General features: G+C 38.5%; 1 protein-coding gene across 1 annotated transcript in view; it reads left to right on the top strand.

Annotated features, from left to right (window-relative positions):
• Positions 1-7,072: 7,072 nt before the first annotated feature.
• Positions 7,073-14,939, top strand: part of LOC134587238 (amine sulfotransferase-like) — a 73,834-nt gene continuing 65,967 nt past the window's right edge. The window contains exon 1 of the mRNA XM_063443496.1: positions 7,073-7,107. The gene's annotated coding sequence lies outside the window, so the exon portion shown is untranslated. The remainder of the gene's footprint in view (positions 7,108-14,939) is intronic.

Here is a 14,939-nt window from a genome sequence, read left to right as displayed (position 1 = left end):
AGAGCGCATGCGCATCTTACGCAGCGCCCCGCCCCTCGAACGCTTCACGCAGAGATTCATTGAATCTTTTTGTGAAGCGTTAAAACCACACCGCGCATGAGCGTGGTGTGTGCGTCCCCAGGAGTACTTCTTTCTTCAAATCTTCTGGATCTTCGTTTCTTCAGCCACAAATGGCCTCCGACGAGTCTGTGTAAGCTGTGAACGCGCTCTAGCACACTCACAGCTCTCAGCTGTCTAATGCAGGCGCGCTCACGTCGGAGCTCCCTGTATTAAAACCACGTGATGTGCGACGTCCTCATACAGTGCGTGGGGGCGTCGCACGTCGTAACTCAACTTTTCTGTCCTATGAAAGCGGAAGCACCATCTAGCGGCTGTCTGAGAGACAGCAGCTAGAGGTGGGAATTTCAATTTAATCAAAGCACTGCGGTTTAGCAAAAAACACAGTGTTTTAAATAACTTGGTTAAGGGTAGAGGGTCAAGGCTCCCAGACCACTACAATGAGCTGAAGTGGTCTGGGTGCCTGGAGTGTCCCTTTAAGTTTAAAATTACCATCTAAATTCCCTGTAAATCTCTCTTTATTGAGTAGACTGTAATCTGTACTGTGATAAATAGGTGGAGATTAATTATGTGGGTTGAACATAGTGGGCCGTGTTTTGCGGCAGTGGGTGTGGTAAACTTTCAAGGTAGTAATTGATGACTGTGCTGCAAAATGTCCTTGGAAATATTTTTCAAATGTTGGCAACTATGGCACTGTATCAAGGGAAATGTGTTTGTTTTTTAATAATCCCTGGTGGAAAATAATGAATCCTCCACCAGGGATTATAAAAAAAAAAAACACATCGTGTCGGGGGATTGCTTAACATGCGCCAGGGGTGGGGTCAAACTGCGTCGAGGGCAGGGTTAAATGTGCCCCCCTACTTTTGTCCCTGGCCCACCATGTGCCCCCCCTAAAAATGAATCCTAGAGACGCCACTGCTCCTAACGGAGATGCCATACCACTTCGTCACTGTCGACCTACTACCCACCGACGACTGGCCGCAGCATCCCAAGCTCAGCACCACGGATCCGCACGGATCTCTATTTCCTAGAGGCAGAGGGGTGGAACAACAGGGATAACCTTGGTTGCATGCGCGCTGAAACCACACCAGAAGGTGGTCCATACAGAAAGTGTTGGAGTTAAGGTAAATGGACATACCTGTTTCTCCATACTTAAACACCACTCCTCGAAGAACTCATTGCTCAGATTACCAGCGATTTATAAAGCGGCAAAATTATATTTTCATCTCGAGAATTTATGCCCCTATTTATACATGACAAAACCTTACTGGCCTTAGCAACGGCAGATTGACATTGCATATTGCTGCCTAATTTGTTGTCTATAACAATTCCCAAATCCTTCTCGTGTGTGGTTATCCCTAGTTCAATACCATTTAGGGTGTAATTGCGTGTGCATTCTTATCCCCGAAGTGCATAACTTTGCATTTCTCTACGTTAAATTGCATCTGCCATTTTGTGTGGCACATTTTGTGGGGACTTTGCATCTGTAGTAAGTTAAACAGCATGCTTGGCTGTAACATCAAAATTTGAAATATGCCTGCTGCATGTGAATCTTCTCAAGAACATGCTAGTACATCTTCTCAGGAAGAGATTCCTCCTCCAAGTGTATCTGAATATGACTTTGAAGCTGACACAGTGGAGTCTTCTGATCAGCCCATGCCACTAGAAACCATTTCAGTTCCCATGGAAGTTGAGAAACCTAGCTTCCATACTGTTGAAATACAACACCCTACTGCTGAAGCAGTTGATATACTGCTAGAATCTGTGGAAAAGTCAGGTTTCATGAATGACATTGGTTTGTGGCCCAACTAATCTAGCCTGGAGATGTGGGAGTATTGGTCCAAAAATGGAAATTTGTTAGTGAGAAAACCTCAACAACTGCGCAATTACCAAAATCATTTAAAGATGGACGTTGCTGTACTGCAGATATGTTTATTCATTATTGTCTTAATGGGGACAAAGTTGAACAGAAGTGGCTTTGTTACTCAAATAAACTGGAAGATCGGATTCACTGTAAAAGGCAACAACAGATTGAAGCGCGGACAAACTATGGGCAAAACCTAGTAAAATGTTTGCTTATTGTCACCATTTTTCTTGCTGAGACAGGATTGGTTTTTAGATGTGATGATCAGACAATTGGATCCCGCCACAATGGCAACTATCTCGGTATTTTGGAAAAACTGTCAGAGTATGATGCTTTCCTAGCACAACACACCCAAACAAAGGTGAACAAAGGCAAAGGATGTACAAGTTATTTATCAGCAAATGTCTGTGAGGAGCAAATTACCAGGAATAAACTCTTAGAAGTTGTCATCAACTGTGTTAAAATCTCAAAGTACTACTCGTTTTTTGTGGATTCAGCTGAAGATTCTTCTCATACTGACCAACTCACAGTGATTTTTTGATACTTAGAAGGAAATTGATCTGTGGAGTGTTTTGTAACTTTTTTACCGTGAACAGGGCATAAAGGAGAATAAATAGTAGATGCACTCCTAGCATTTCTTAATAGTGTTGGACCTGCCATACAAGAATGAAGTGGACAAAGTTGCAAGCAACATGTCTAGCCACTACAAGGGTATGCAAGCAAGAATTGTTAAATATGATAAGTACATACCTTGTTTTGAACACTCATTAAAACTTGTCAGAAAGGATGCTACAAATTTGTGTAGTGAGGCTGTAAGGTTTTTAATTTTGAACAAGCTCTTAATACATTCTTTAATGGCTCAACTCGGCGCCACAAGAAGCTTGACGAGAAAGTCCTCTCTGTGTCCAAGGGAAAAAAGCTAAGTGACACACATTGGCCGTGTCATGCAGATGCTTTTCAGGCATTAGTCCATGGCTATGAAAATTTAATGGACATTTTGATTGAATTTTCAACTGAAAGTGAAGAAAAATTTGAGTGTCGTAATACCGCAATAGGACTATTTGATCAGATGAGCAAACTTGAGACAGATTTTTGCAGAATACTGGAAAACTGTTTTAAAGTGCTCCAACAGTAGCAGCAAAGCTTTGCAGCCTGTTCAGCTCAACTTAAATTCTGAAGTTGGTGTTTTTAAATTTTGTAAAAATCTAATTAATGAACAGCGTACTAAATTTGATGCGTTTGAAGAAGCTGGCAAGTGTCTCACAGATATTGAAGAGTATATTGTGAAACACCGACATCTTCAACGCCGGAAAGTCTGTCAGAAGCCACTTGACTATAGACAAAGCGAAGAAGCACAATTAACACCAAAAGAGGCCTTTTATGCTAAAGCAATTCTTCCATGTGTTGACAAACTTTGAATGTGTCTGGAACATAACCTAGTATCCTACAGTGAAGTGTGTGATTTATTTGGGTTTTTAATAAACTTTCCAGCGATGGACTGTGAATCCATTAAAATTGCATCAGAAAATGTGTCCGCTTCCATGATCTGGGCACAACATTTGAGAATGAGCTAATTCAATTTCATTCATTCGTTTCTTTTTTCCTGGATGGAAAACCAGACGACTGCAGCATAGAGCAATTTATGTACAATACAATTTATGACAAGGATGAAAGAGATACCTTTCCCAACACAGAAATTGCTTTACAAATTTACCTTACTTTAAAAGGACACTATAGTCACCTGAACAACTTTAGCTTAATGAACCAGTTTTGGTGTATAGAACACGCCCCTGCAGCCTCAATGCTCAATCCTCTGCCATTTAGGAGTTAAATCCCTTTGTTTATGAACCCTAGTCACACCTCCCTGCATGTGACTTGCACAGCCTTCCATAAACACTTCCTGTAAAGAGAGCCCTATTAAGGCTTTCTTTATTGCAAGTTCTGTTTAATTAAGATTTTCTTATCCCCTGCTATGTTAATAGCTTGCTAGACCCTGCAAGAGCCTCCTGTATGTGATTAAAATTCAATTTAGAGATTGAGATACAATTATTTAAGGTAAATTACATCTGTTTGAAAGTGAAACCAGTTTTTTTTAAAATGCAGGCTCTGTCAATCATAGCCAGGGGAGGTGTGGCTAGGGCTACATAAACAGAAACAAAGGGATTTAACTCCTAAATGACAGTGAATTGAGCAGTGAAATTGCAGGGGAATGATCTATACACTAAAACTGCTTTATTTAGCTAAAGTAATTTAGGTGACTATAGTGTTCCTTTAATGATCACTAACAGTTCAGGTGAACTATCTTTTTGAAAAATGAAATTGATTAAAAAAAAACTAACAACGCACAACCATGAGCCAGAGCCTTCTCACCAAGCTGTCTATAATGTCTGCTGACTCCGATATACTTAGCGGTCTTGATTTTACCAGAATTACAAAAGACCTTTACTGCTCAGAAAGCATGTAGACTCATTTCTTAACTTTTTTTTTTTTTATGTAAAAGATATCTGCGCTTTGGGAGGGGCCTTACTGCCATGGTGGAGAGTCGCATCTAACTTTAGCTCCTCGCATAATCGGGGAATATAAGCCGCCCATAGTCCCATTAAGCTGACATTCAACTCACCCAATGACTAACATACATCCTGCACGGACCTGCAGCATACTGTGGAGGCCGGAGATGAGACCGAAGCTCCCCAGCAACAAAGCCTGACTCATGTGGCATAGAGCGCGACGGATGGGAGAGGTGGCCGATCTCCCAGACCAGAGCTGTTTGACAGCCCTAACCCGTCTGCAAGCACCCCTCAAGACATCCCCCCCCCCAGAATCAGCGGGGGTGATCCCGTTCCACCTCTGGGAGGCCCACCAGACATACTGGGCACAGGGGGTGAAGCCACGGAGTCGGATGTCCAGTGAACCACCAAGCATGGCTGATGCCACGTGGCACCCAAACGCAGCAGAAGAGCAAACCAAACTCATGACAAGACTCAACAGAATCTTCAATCAATTCTGGCGGATACTGGAAAATAAGATGCTTCACACTCCCCCAGAACAGACGAAGGCTCACTCACCTTCACAGCAAACCGCCCGCCCGCAGCAGACACCCACAGCCTTGGCGAAGGGCCCAAAACGGTGGGACGCAAAAAGCCCTCATCCCGTCATCAAAAGCAGGCACACAAATGGGAAACACTCCGAATCAAGCGTGCGACTCCTCAAGTGCCCAAGAAACGTATGCGGCTTACAACAGGAATTATATACATACAGTGGGTGGAATGATTCGGTTCAGGGTAAAAGATGGTAGTATTGAGGTAGGTGGAATAACTGTGGAGATAAAAGTATACAAGCACCTAGTGCAATATTGTACTGTATGGTAATAATTCAGCATGCAGTATATAATTCAGTACTCACAAGGAGGGAGCCAATTGGAAATGGCTCAGTCCAAACGCATGTGGGATGGTTAGAAGGGATCCCACTCCCTTCCAAAGTGCAGGTAGTGCTCCGCAGATCTCAAAAAGGAATGTCCACACCAATATAGAATAGGGGACTAAGTCCTTTAATTGATAAAGTAAAAAAGTGGATTTGTAACAAAGTAAAATGAGAAAAAAAAAAAAAAACAACAACAAACTTGATAAAAATCCACTGGAATCGTGGTAAAGTGAATAAGTCCACTGTGGGATAATGCAGTGGATTTTATCAAGTTTGTTGTTGTTTTGTTGTTTTTTTCTCATTTTACTTTGTTACATATCCACTTTTTTACTTTATCAATAAAAGGACTTAGTCCCCAATTCTATATTGGTGTGGACATTCCTTTTTGAGATCTGCGGAGTTATCTATTTGTTTTGGTAACTATTAGACTCCGAACTGGAAAGCCTCAGTCCTGCACATTAAGAAGACCAGCCCGCCTTCACTGGGCCCTAAGACATCGCGGTGGTGAATTTGTACACTCCCCTCAGTGGGCATCGGATGAACTGAGCCTCTGGACTGGGCACTGTGGGACATACTCACCTTTTTTCTCCCCATGGTTTCAGCTGTCACAGCTCTGTACTATCGGTCACTATTACACTGACACTGTAATTACTGGCCTCGCACACTACAATACCCCACACACATGGGGGCCTCCAGTGGGTCTCAAGTTAACAGGATAAGCGTCCATATTTCTTCTTTCTTCAACCTTTTCACCCTACTAGGCTTAACTATATGTTCAAAGCAGTTTCCTCCTATGCCATATCGGCCCTATCAAGCTACACTGTGTTCATCATCATTATGGTTATTACTGAAAAAAAAAATGTGCTGAATTATCAATATACATATTATGACATGACATGTTAAGCTTTGCCGTTTACCTAAGTATGATTCTCATGTTAACGTCACGCACAACCAAACTAAAGAATAAAAAAAAAAGTTATCTGTGCTTTATGTTAATGGTTGTCAAACTATTCTTTTAAATTAGTCTGCTACTGCCCAACAGGAATTATAATAATACAGTTGACCATGTAACACTATTACCCGATTCCCTCTTCTCTATTTTGGAGTGGGGTATGTACACTTTATTTTTTAACGTTTGATTTTTGGATTCTAAAAATTTTATTTGGTTTCTACAATTAATATTGTTTATTTAATTGCTATGCATTGTAAATTGCATTTTGTTTATTAATATTTATTTTTGTGTTATTACTAGCCAAGATCGCTGTTTGTTTTACAATTAACACATTTGTACTGTTAACTGAAAGTTATTGTTATTAAGATATTAACATGCTTGTTCTTCTAACAACATATAACTGTTAATAAAAAATATACTGTGAGACCGAGGTTAAAAGAAGCTACAAGTGGCAAATAGGTAAAGCTAAGGACTTATTTGTGAACCAGTTCTTTATGTTTATATTATTAAAGTTTACTTTAATAATATACTTTTATTAATTCTACGAGGTGTGTGTGTTTGTGTGTGTGTGTGAGGGCGTTATCTTCATAGAACATGCCAAGTTACTTTGGCATGACCTATCTTTCGTGGCAGCAAAGTCAGATGCTTATGACTGCATGCATGCTATTGGTCTCAATATTCAAGAGTCATCAGGAGTCATTACTGGCTCATAGCACCTTGGGGTGGGGTTACAGTACCCATAAGAATGAGAAGCAAGCATATATCTTAGAAGTAGCAGAGAGGGAGTACACAGAAGCAGCATCTCATACCCAACGTAAGTGTATAACATTATATTTTTCTCCCTCAATAGTGGCAGCATGTCTGACTTATTATGAGTTCTTACTATGCATGGAATATATATATTTATTCCATAATCTCATAATAATTTGTTACTCTTGGCAATGAGATTAATGGCAAATTAATACAGAGTGCAATAACCAAGCATAAACTTCAGGAATGAATTAGAGAGAACTTAAATAATGTTGAGTCTGGGATAAAACTAACTATGGTCAGTAGACATATAGACATGGAAGTAGTAGTCAAAGTTCAGTGTTTCAGGGCATTGAAAGGGTTATTTAGGTGGGGGAATCCCCACCTCCTGTCTCTGATATAGAGAGTCCTTTGGTAGTTTGCTAGTGTTGTTTTTGAATTTTTTATACTTATGTATTTGTTTATTTGTCGATGCATAGTAAAATTTTATATACCGTAGTTTCTTTTCATTTTGTCCCAATGTATGAGTTAAGGTTTGCTTATCCACTGTGCTCTGCTGAGGTAATGTTTAATAAATACATTTATTTAATTTTGAGCATGAGCTAATCTTCATTTTAAAATAAAACACAAAAGAAAATGTCAATGTGAACTTGTCAACTAAAACATGCACTACAAAAATAAAGAATTAAAAAAAAAACAAAAAAAAAACACAAAAATAAAATATCAAGGCTTAGGTTTTGGAAATTGTATTCTGTCAATTATATGAGTTACTAATTTAGATTAATGTTAGTGCTTTTAGCATGTATCTTCTCAAGTTATGGTACAGAATAGCTCTTTTTCTTATTCGGTCATGCACAGTTCTTTTAGCTAATTATGCACATTTGTATGCACAACTATGCACATAATCATGCACATCCTTTTTTTGGACGGTGCACCTTCTTTCCTTTTTCATGTTTTTAGATGCATAAGTGATGTACCCCCATTTAGGATTAGATAGTCACTACCATTGGATGAGGGTATTTTTTCCACGTATTTGTAGTAATTTTTTTTGGTGTTACCTAAAGCTATATGGGACTATATCCAGACCGCGAATATTTGTATCATTGTAGTTTTTATAATATTGGCATGCCACTGTAGGTTGTTATTTTACTATTTAAAATTTAGCTAATAAAGGATTGAGATTTTAAGAACTGTATTCAGTGGTCTATTTTTTCCAGTTGTAGCCACAACTTGTCTTGCTGTTTTAGTGGGAATATATAGTAAACTGACCACTCACCTGGTGATCTGGATATAGGGGTACTGAAACGGAACTGAAGGAGTTAAACTTTGGAAACTGTGCAGTGAGAGAGGTACCTGTTTACTGATGCAAGTTTACCTATCTGTGTTATTTGAGTCATAGCAGCAGCAACATTTATTAGGGAGTTAAAGGTTTCAGAATTAACTCACTTATGGCAAGAGAACTACTGGAGCTAGAGAGATAGTTAGACAGAAAGGGGGACCACTATACAGAGACTTTGCATCTATGCGTATCTCTGTTTTGCAGTTCTCTGTAGCTATAACAGAGAAACTGGCTATGTATTAGTTAAGAGGATCTCCTTATTGTGCCCAGCTGTGTCTGTTCCATGGGTACCTCTGTACCGTGCACAGCTCTGTGTACTATATCTCTGTATTGTGCCCATCGCTATCTATTGCACTGTGTGCCTGACTGTGTGTATTGCATGCATATCTCTGTATTGTATTCAGCTATGTGTTTTGAGACATTCCATGGCTGGATTAGCAATGGTTTCTGCTGCAATAACTGAACTCAATAAGTAGTAGAATGTCCACATACTTTTGGCCATCAGCCTAGAAACCAAAGAGAGAAAAAGGCAGCGGCCTTTCATAATGATCACAGCACCACTTAGGGAGCATAGATTCTATTGGCATACATTATCACTAGAATGTCGATTCATTTAATAGGATAACCAGCTTTTTACCATGTTGTTTTTCTTGTTTTTCTTTAACAAGGAAATATATGATCTTAAAAGCTCATAAAATGGACAATTAGTGCACTGCAAAATATAAATATTCTGCATATATTTTGCAGTACACTAATAGTCACATTTTCCCAACATTTGATCCAAACATCAAGTGAGAAGAAGTAAACAAAAGGAGGAAAAAGGGAGGAACAGTAAAAAAATCTATATTTATATATTTAATATATGAATATTTTTTCTTTGTTTTATTTTTTGATCTATTAATCACTTCTCACTTGATGTGTGAATAATTAATAGTCTAGGTTGAAAAAAGACTAAAGTCCATCAAGTTCAACCTTGAACCCCATTCTTTATGCTGTTGATCCAGAAGAATGCAATACACCTCAACTGTAACCATTTCTAATTATGCCACAAAAAGTGGAAAAATCCTTCCAGACCCCATAATGGCAAGCAGATTTATCCTTGGATCAACAACCTGTTCACATAAATATTAATTATTACATAGTTACATAGCCGAAAAGAGACTTGCGTTCATCAAGTTCAGCCTATGTTTTTTCTGTTGATCCAAAAGAAGGCAAAAAAAAACCTAGTTTGAAGCGCTTCCAATTTTGCAACAAACTGGGAAAAAATTCCTTCTTGACCACGAAATAGCAGTCAGATGTCTCCTTGGATCAAGCAGCTATTAACCCACTAATTAGAAATGATACATCTGCATGGACTCTGATAAAACCACCTCTTCAGGTAGAGAATTCCATATCCTTATTGTTCTTACTGTAAAAAAAAAAACCTTTTCTTTGCCTTAGATGAAATCTCCTTTCTTCCAGCCTAAATGTGTGACCTTGTGTCCTATGTATAGCCCTGTTTATGAATAGATTCCCAGATAATGGTTTGTACTGGCCCCAAATATTATATATATATATAGACATATATAGATATATATATCTATATATAAAATTTTATCATATCCCCTCTCAGGCGCCGTTTTTTCCAAACTAAAGAGATTTTGATTTTTTAACCTTTCTTCGTAACTAAAATGCTCCATTCCTTTTATCAATTTTGTAGCTTGTCATTTTAGTGCCATGATATCCTTCTTTAGAACAGGTGCCCAAAATTGCACAGCATATTCAAGGTGTGATCTTACCAGCGATTTATAAAGAGGCAAAATTATATTTTCATCCCGAGAATGTATGCCCTTATTATTATAAATATCCAAAAAAATACCGGCACTCCAGGAATTCTCAGCGATACAAATTTTCTTTATTCAGTTAAGGACGTCAACGTTTCAGCTCCTCATGGAGCTTTCATCAGGACAACTTAAACAATAAAACAAGCAAGCTTATATAGGGAGAATCTCAATTAGTATACTTACATATTCAGGTGTTTCACCTCCATTCCCGCCATCAAACGGACCGCAGCTGCCAACCGTATCAGCACACTCCACTTCCGGGTTCCTGGCCCATATGACCGGGTCCGAGGTATCTGATTCGCCGACTGACGTTACCGGGCAACCAGGGACGCCAACGTCACTTTGGTCAAACCCTTTACTTACGGACTGCGGCATGAGTCAAACCTCCCAAGCCCTTCAGTGCAATAAAGTGTTGCCGTGGCAACCGGACCGTAGACAGACAGGAGGGGAGGGGAAACAGGAGAATGCGAGCAGTAACAGAAAATCAGTGGTGTCTAGGGAATGCTGGAACAAATACATATATGGCATATATACAAACCGATAAAGTGTTATATCATATCGTATCTTAAGTGAACGGCCTGGTCATTATTTCATTTATTACGTGAATACAATGTTGTATGAATGTAAAAGCGATGTGATCCACGATCTCGTAAGATCTATGTGTCCTTACTAATGAAAGGCGGAATATCTGCCTATCTTGTGAAGTGTGGACTTGAATATAATGAACTATCTCTAGAATAATTGTACTTACCTACTAGTGAGACAAAAATCTGTATCTAAGTGTGTGATGCTCTGTCTATGTACAAAATGATAGTGAAATAGTGAAGAAATGTTAAACTTATGACAAAGATGCAACAAGTGGAAAGTGTAATAAAGTGCTACTGTATGCAATATAGGAAAAATTATATCTATATCTAGTGAAAAATGATAAGCATGAACAAATGACCTATATGCAACAGGCCTAGTATTGATATATAACTGTAGAACAATTTGCAAAATCCCTGACTCTCGCTCTACCCCCATGAATATGTAAGTATCAACGGAATAATTGTTTTTATAACTAAGAAATCCTCTTTATATTAAATAAAGGCTAAAATTTCTAGTAAAAAGCAGTACTACATTATTATTTGAACTAGTGCAGATAGAAAGTTCAACCCTATACCTCAGGTAATCGTAAGATGCTCTGTACTCTAATCAACCTAGTACTAGGATATTATAGGAACATAGTGAAAGAACATTTTTCGTTCAGACCCCTGGGCGAGATAGTGTCCAACCGTGTTATCCAGTACGTTTCTCTCTGTAATAGGAGTTTGCCCCGGTCTCCCCCCGAAGAGGGGTCGGTACATGGTCAATGGCCACACACCTAAGTGAAGCCAGGGGATGTGATAGTTCCAGAAAATGTCGGGCCACAGGTTTGTCCGACTTGCCATCACGATAGGCAAGTCGGATACTTGATCTGTGGCCCCTAATTCTTTCACAGAATGCCGTCTCTGTTTTGCCGACATAGTTCAAGCCACACGGGCAAGACAGTTTATAAATTACAAAATCACTCCGACAATGAATCCGATGTTGGATTCGAAAAGTCTGTCCCGTGTGTGGATGACTAAAGGTTTTAGCAGGGATAATGTGTCCACAGGTGACACACCCCAAACACCTTACACATCCCGTATTTTTGGAGTCTTTAGATGTCGGCTTATAGCAATGTATGGGGTCTGTATTCACCAACATATCCCTTAAATTCCTGTTTCTACGATAGCAAAACAGTGGTTTCTGGCGTAGACTCTTGGGGAGGGATGGATCCAGTGTAATGATATTCCAGTTGCTCCGGACCGATGTAGTTAGTTCCGTGCTAGCGGTGTTAAAAAGCATTGGAAAGATTGGTCTAGTATTGGTCAATTTGTCAACACGTGTTGCAGGAACAGGATGGGTACTTCTAGCTCTCTTAAGAGCTTCTTCAAGTATTGGACGCGGATATCCTCTTGTTTGAAATCTTTTGTACATAATCTCAAGTTGGAGGTCACATTGATTCGTTTGGGAGTTGTTGCGTAACACTCTCAAAAACTGGGAGAACGGTAGTGACATTTTTAAATGCCTGGGATGGAAGCTCCCGTAATGTAGGATAGTATTACGGTCGGTTGGTTTAGTAAAGAGTTTATACTCCAACTTATGGTCAATGACCATGATCTCAACGTCAAGGAACTGAACACTATGTTCATCTATATGACTGGTCATTTTGACCGGAGTGGGTAACTCATTGAGGCCTTTCGTGAATTGGGCCGCCTCCTCCAATGTACCGTTCCATAGAATGAGAATGTCATCGATAAATCTGAAATATCTGATGACTTTTTCTTCATACTGTTGCAAAATATATTTCAACATCAATTTTGTAGCTTGTCATTTTAGTGCCATGATATCCTTCTTTAGAACAGGTGCCCAAAATTGCACAGCATATTCAAGGTGTGATCTTACCAGCGATTTATAAAGAGGCAAAATTATATTTTCATCCCGAGAATGTATGCCCTTATTATTATATCCTTGAATATTCTGTTTTCACAAAACAAAGTACCCAAGCCTTTTTTTTCTCAATAAATGAAATAAAAGCAACATTGGTGGCTATCCCCTAACCATCAATCATCTTATTTCCCATCAATCATAATTTTTTATTTTTTGTGCCAAGGACGGAATTTTACATCACAACTTAAATGAAACAGTTTTATGCATTGTCCGTTTCATCTAATTGTGATTCGTCCATATTGTATTTTGAAGTTTGTAATTTCAGATAAATTGCTGATCACCCAAAATTCAGATGAATCACAATGTGTTTAAAATAGAATGCACCAGTCTAGTCAATCATCATTTACCTATTTTCTGGCAAAAATCATATTCTATCCTGTGCCAACTCCTGCCTTTGCAAGAAACTTACCCTTTTGGAAAAACAAAATGTTCACACTGAAAAGCAATGCAAATGACCAAGTAGCCACTATGCTATAAAAAGTCTATAGGGCAATGGATAAAGACACTCTATATGGGTTTCCAACAGACAAAAAAAAAAGTCAAAAATCACAATGCCTGAAAAAGTTTAGGAAATAAAGATTACAAAAGGAACAAGCAATGCCACCTAACTGTTTTGAGCTGACAAGTGACCCACTTGGTGCACTTGAAACACCCTTTCCTAGATGTCATGATCTTGGATGTATAGCAATAAAGTGCATCTGACAGTAGTAAATGATCTTTGAGCTTTTTGCCCAGTTTTTAGGAAATCATTGGATTATTCTGAATAATATTTGGTAGCAAATTGTCGATCCTCAATATCCCCCACTATTTGTTGATATATTCATGGATTTGGGAACTTGTTGTTATAAATGTCAATGTTGGCAGAATTCTGTCTTTGGGTCCTGGTGATTCTGCGAGTCTATTGTTTATTCCATGGACTTGTTGTTGCCAAATGTCTTTAGCCTTATTTAGTTATCTTTTGAGGATCAATGGGACATATCCCTATTGTATAAAGCATTCAGTCATGTATCCAATGCAACCAGTATTTTTTGTATAATGTATATGCCAGCCTGGATAAAAGATCTGATAGATACATATATCGTCTTGATGTAAACGTTGGCTTTGGGAAAGATCAGAGAAGAGGTCTTTTGATCAAAACCCTCTTTTGTGCTTTTTTTTATTTTGTGCAACTTAAGATGTCTTACATTTTGTAAATTTCGATTTCTGCCAGAAGGCAATTAGGTCTTGTCATAGGATATAATGGTGTATGGTTAATTTTTGGTCAGACAAATTTTAAACTTGTGTAATTTCCTTGAAACTGGTGGTTTTCCTGTAGACTCAGATTGTTTTTGTCTTCTGTCCACTCTTGGTATGTCACTTTTTCCTGAGCATCTCGTGATGACTCTTTCGATAATAGGTCATCACCATGATGCTTCCATGGACACTTTAAGCGGTAAACCACAGAACAAGAATTAAAAAAAAGAAGTAAAAAACAAACAAACAACCTTTTATATCATATTGTCTATCAGTCATATGATGAGAAAATGTTTTATTCATATTTACCCTGTTACATGATGATCACAAAACTTGAATTTGTAACATACCCATGTTTACATTGCTCAGCATGTAGCTTTGTAATTAAGACTAATAAACTTAGAAGATTGGTACATACCCATGTTTACATTGCTCAGCGTGTGGCAGTGTAATTAGGAATTATATATTTTCTGACTGGAAGACAATGAGATATAAAAATAGAAAAAACTACCTCAATAAAATAGATAGAAAGTGTTTCTTTACAGTGCCCAAAATGTAAAAGCTGCTCAACACTAAAAGTGGAATACCCCTTACCCACAATAAAAAACAAATATACAGAAAAAAGGTATACAAATTATACCAAACAAGTGGAGCGCTCTAAACAGTAGAGGGGTTTACTCACCCCTTTGGTACAGTGACAGTCTTGAAAAACTTGAATGTACATATAAAAGGAAACAAAAAAACAAGAAACAAAAAAATATAGTGCAGATGTTCCAAAAATGGATAATTGGTAGTAAGTAATGACTGAAACCACTCACATGGACAGGAGCCTATATGGTATTGGCTCTGTAAAAGGATCCTTTATGCTCTTAGGGCAGCAAAACACCCCTTTATTCCAGGTAGTATCCCTCCAGGAGTATACAACGAGAAGAAAAGCAGAAAAACAACTGTGTAGAATTGCACATACTATAATGGTATTATGAGATA

This window comes from Pelobates fuscus, chromosome 2, assembly GCF_036172605.1.
Source record: "Pelobates fuscus isolate aPelFus1 chromosome 2, aPelFus1.pri, whole genome shotgun sequence".
Taxonomy (NCBI): domain Eukaryota; kingdom Metazoa; phylum Chordata; class Amphibia; order Anura; family Pelobatidae; genus Pelobates; species Pelobates fuscus.
This window is presented reverse-complemented; position numbering and strand designations above follow the sequence as displayed.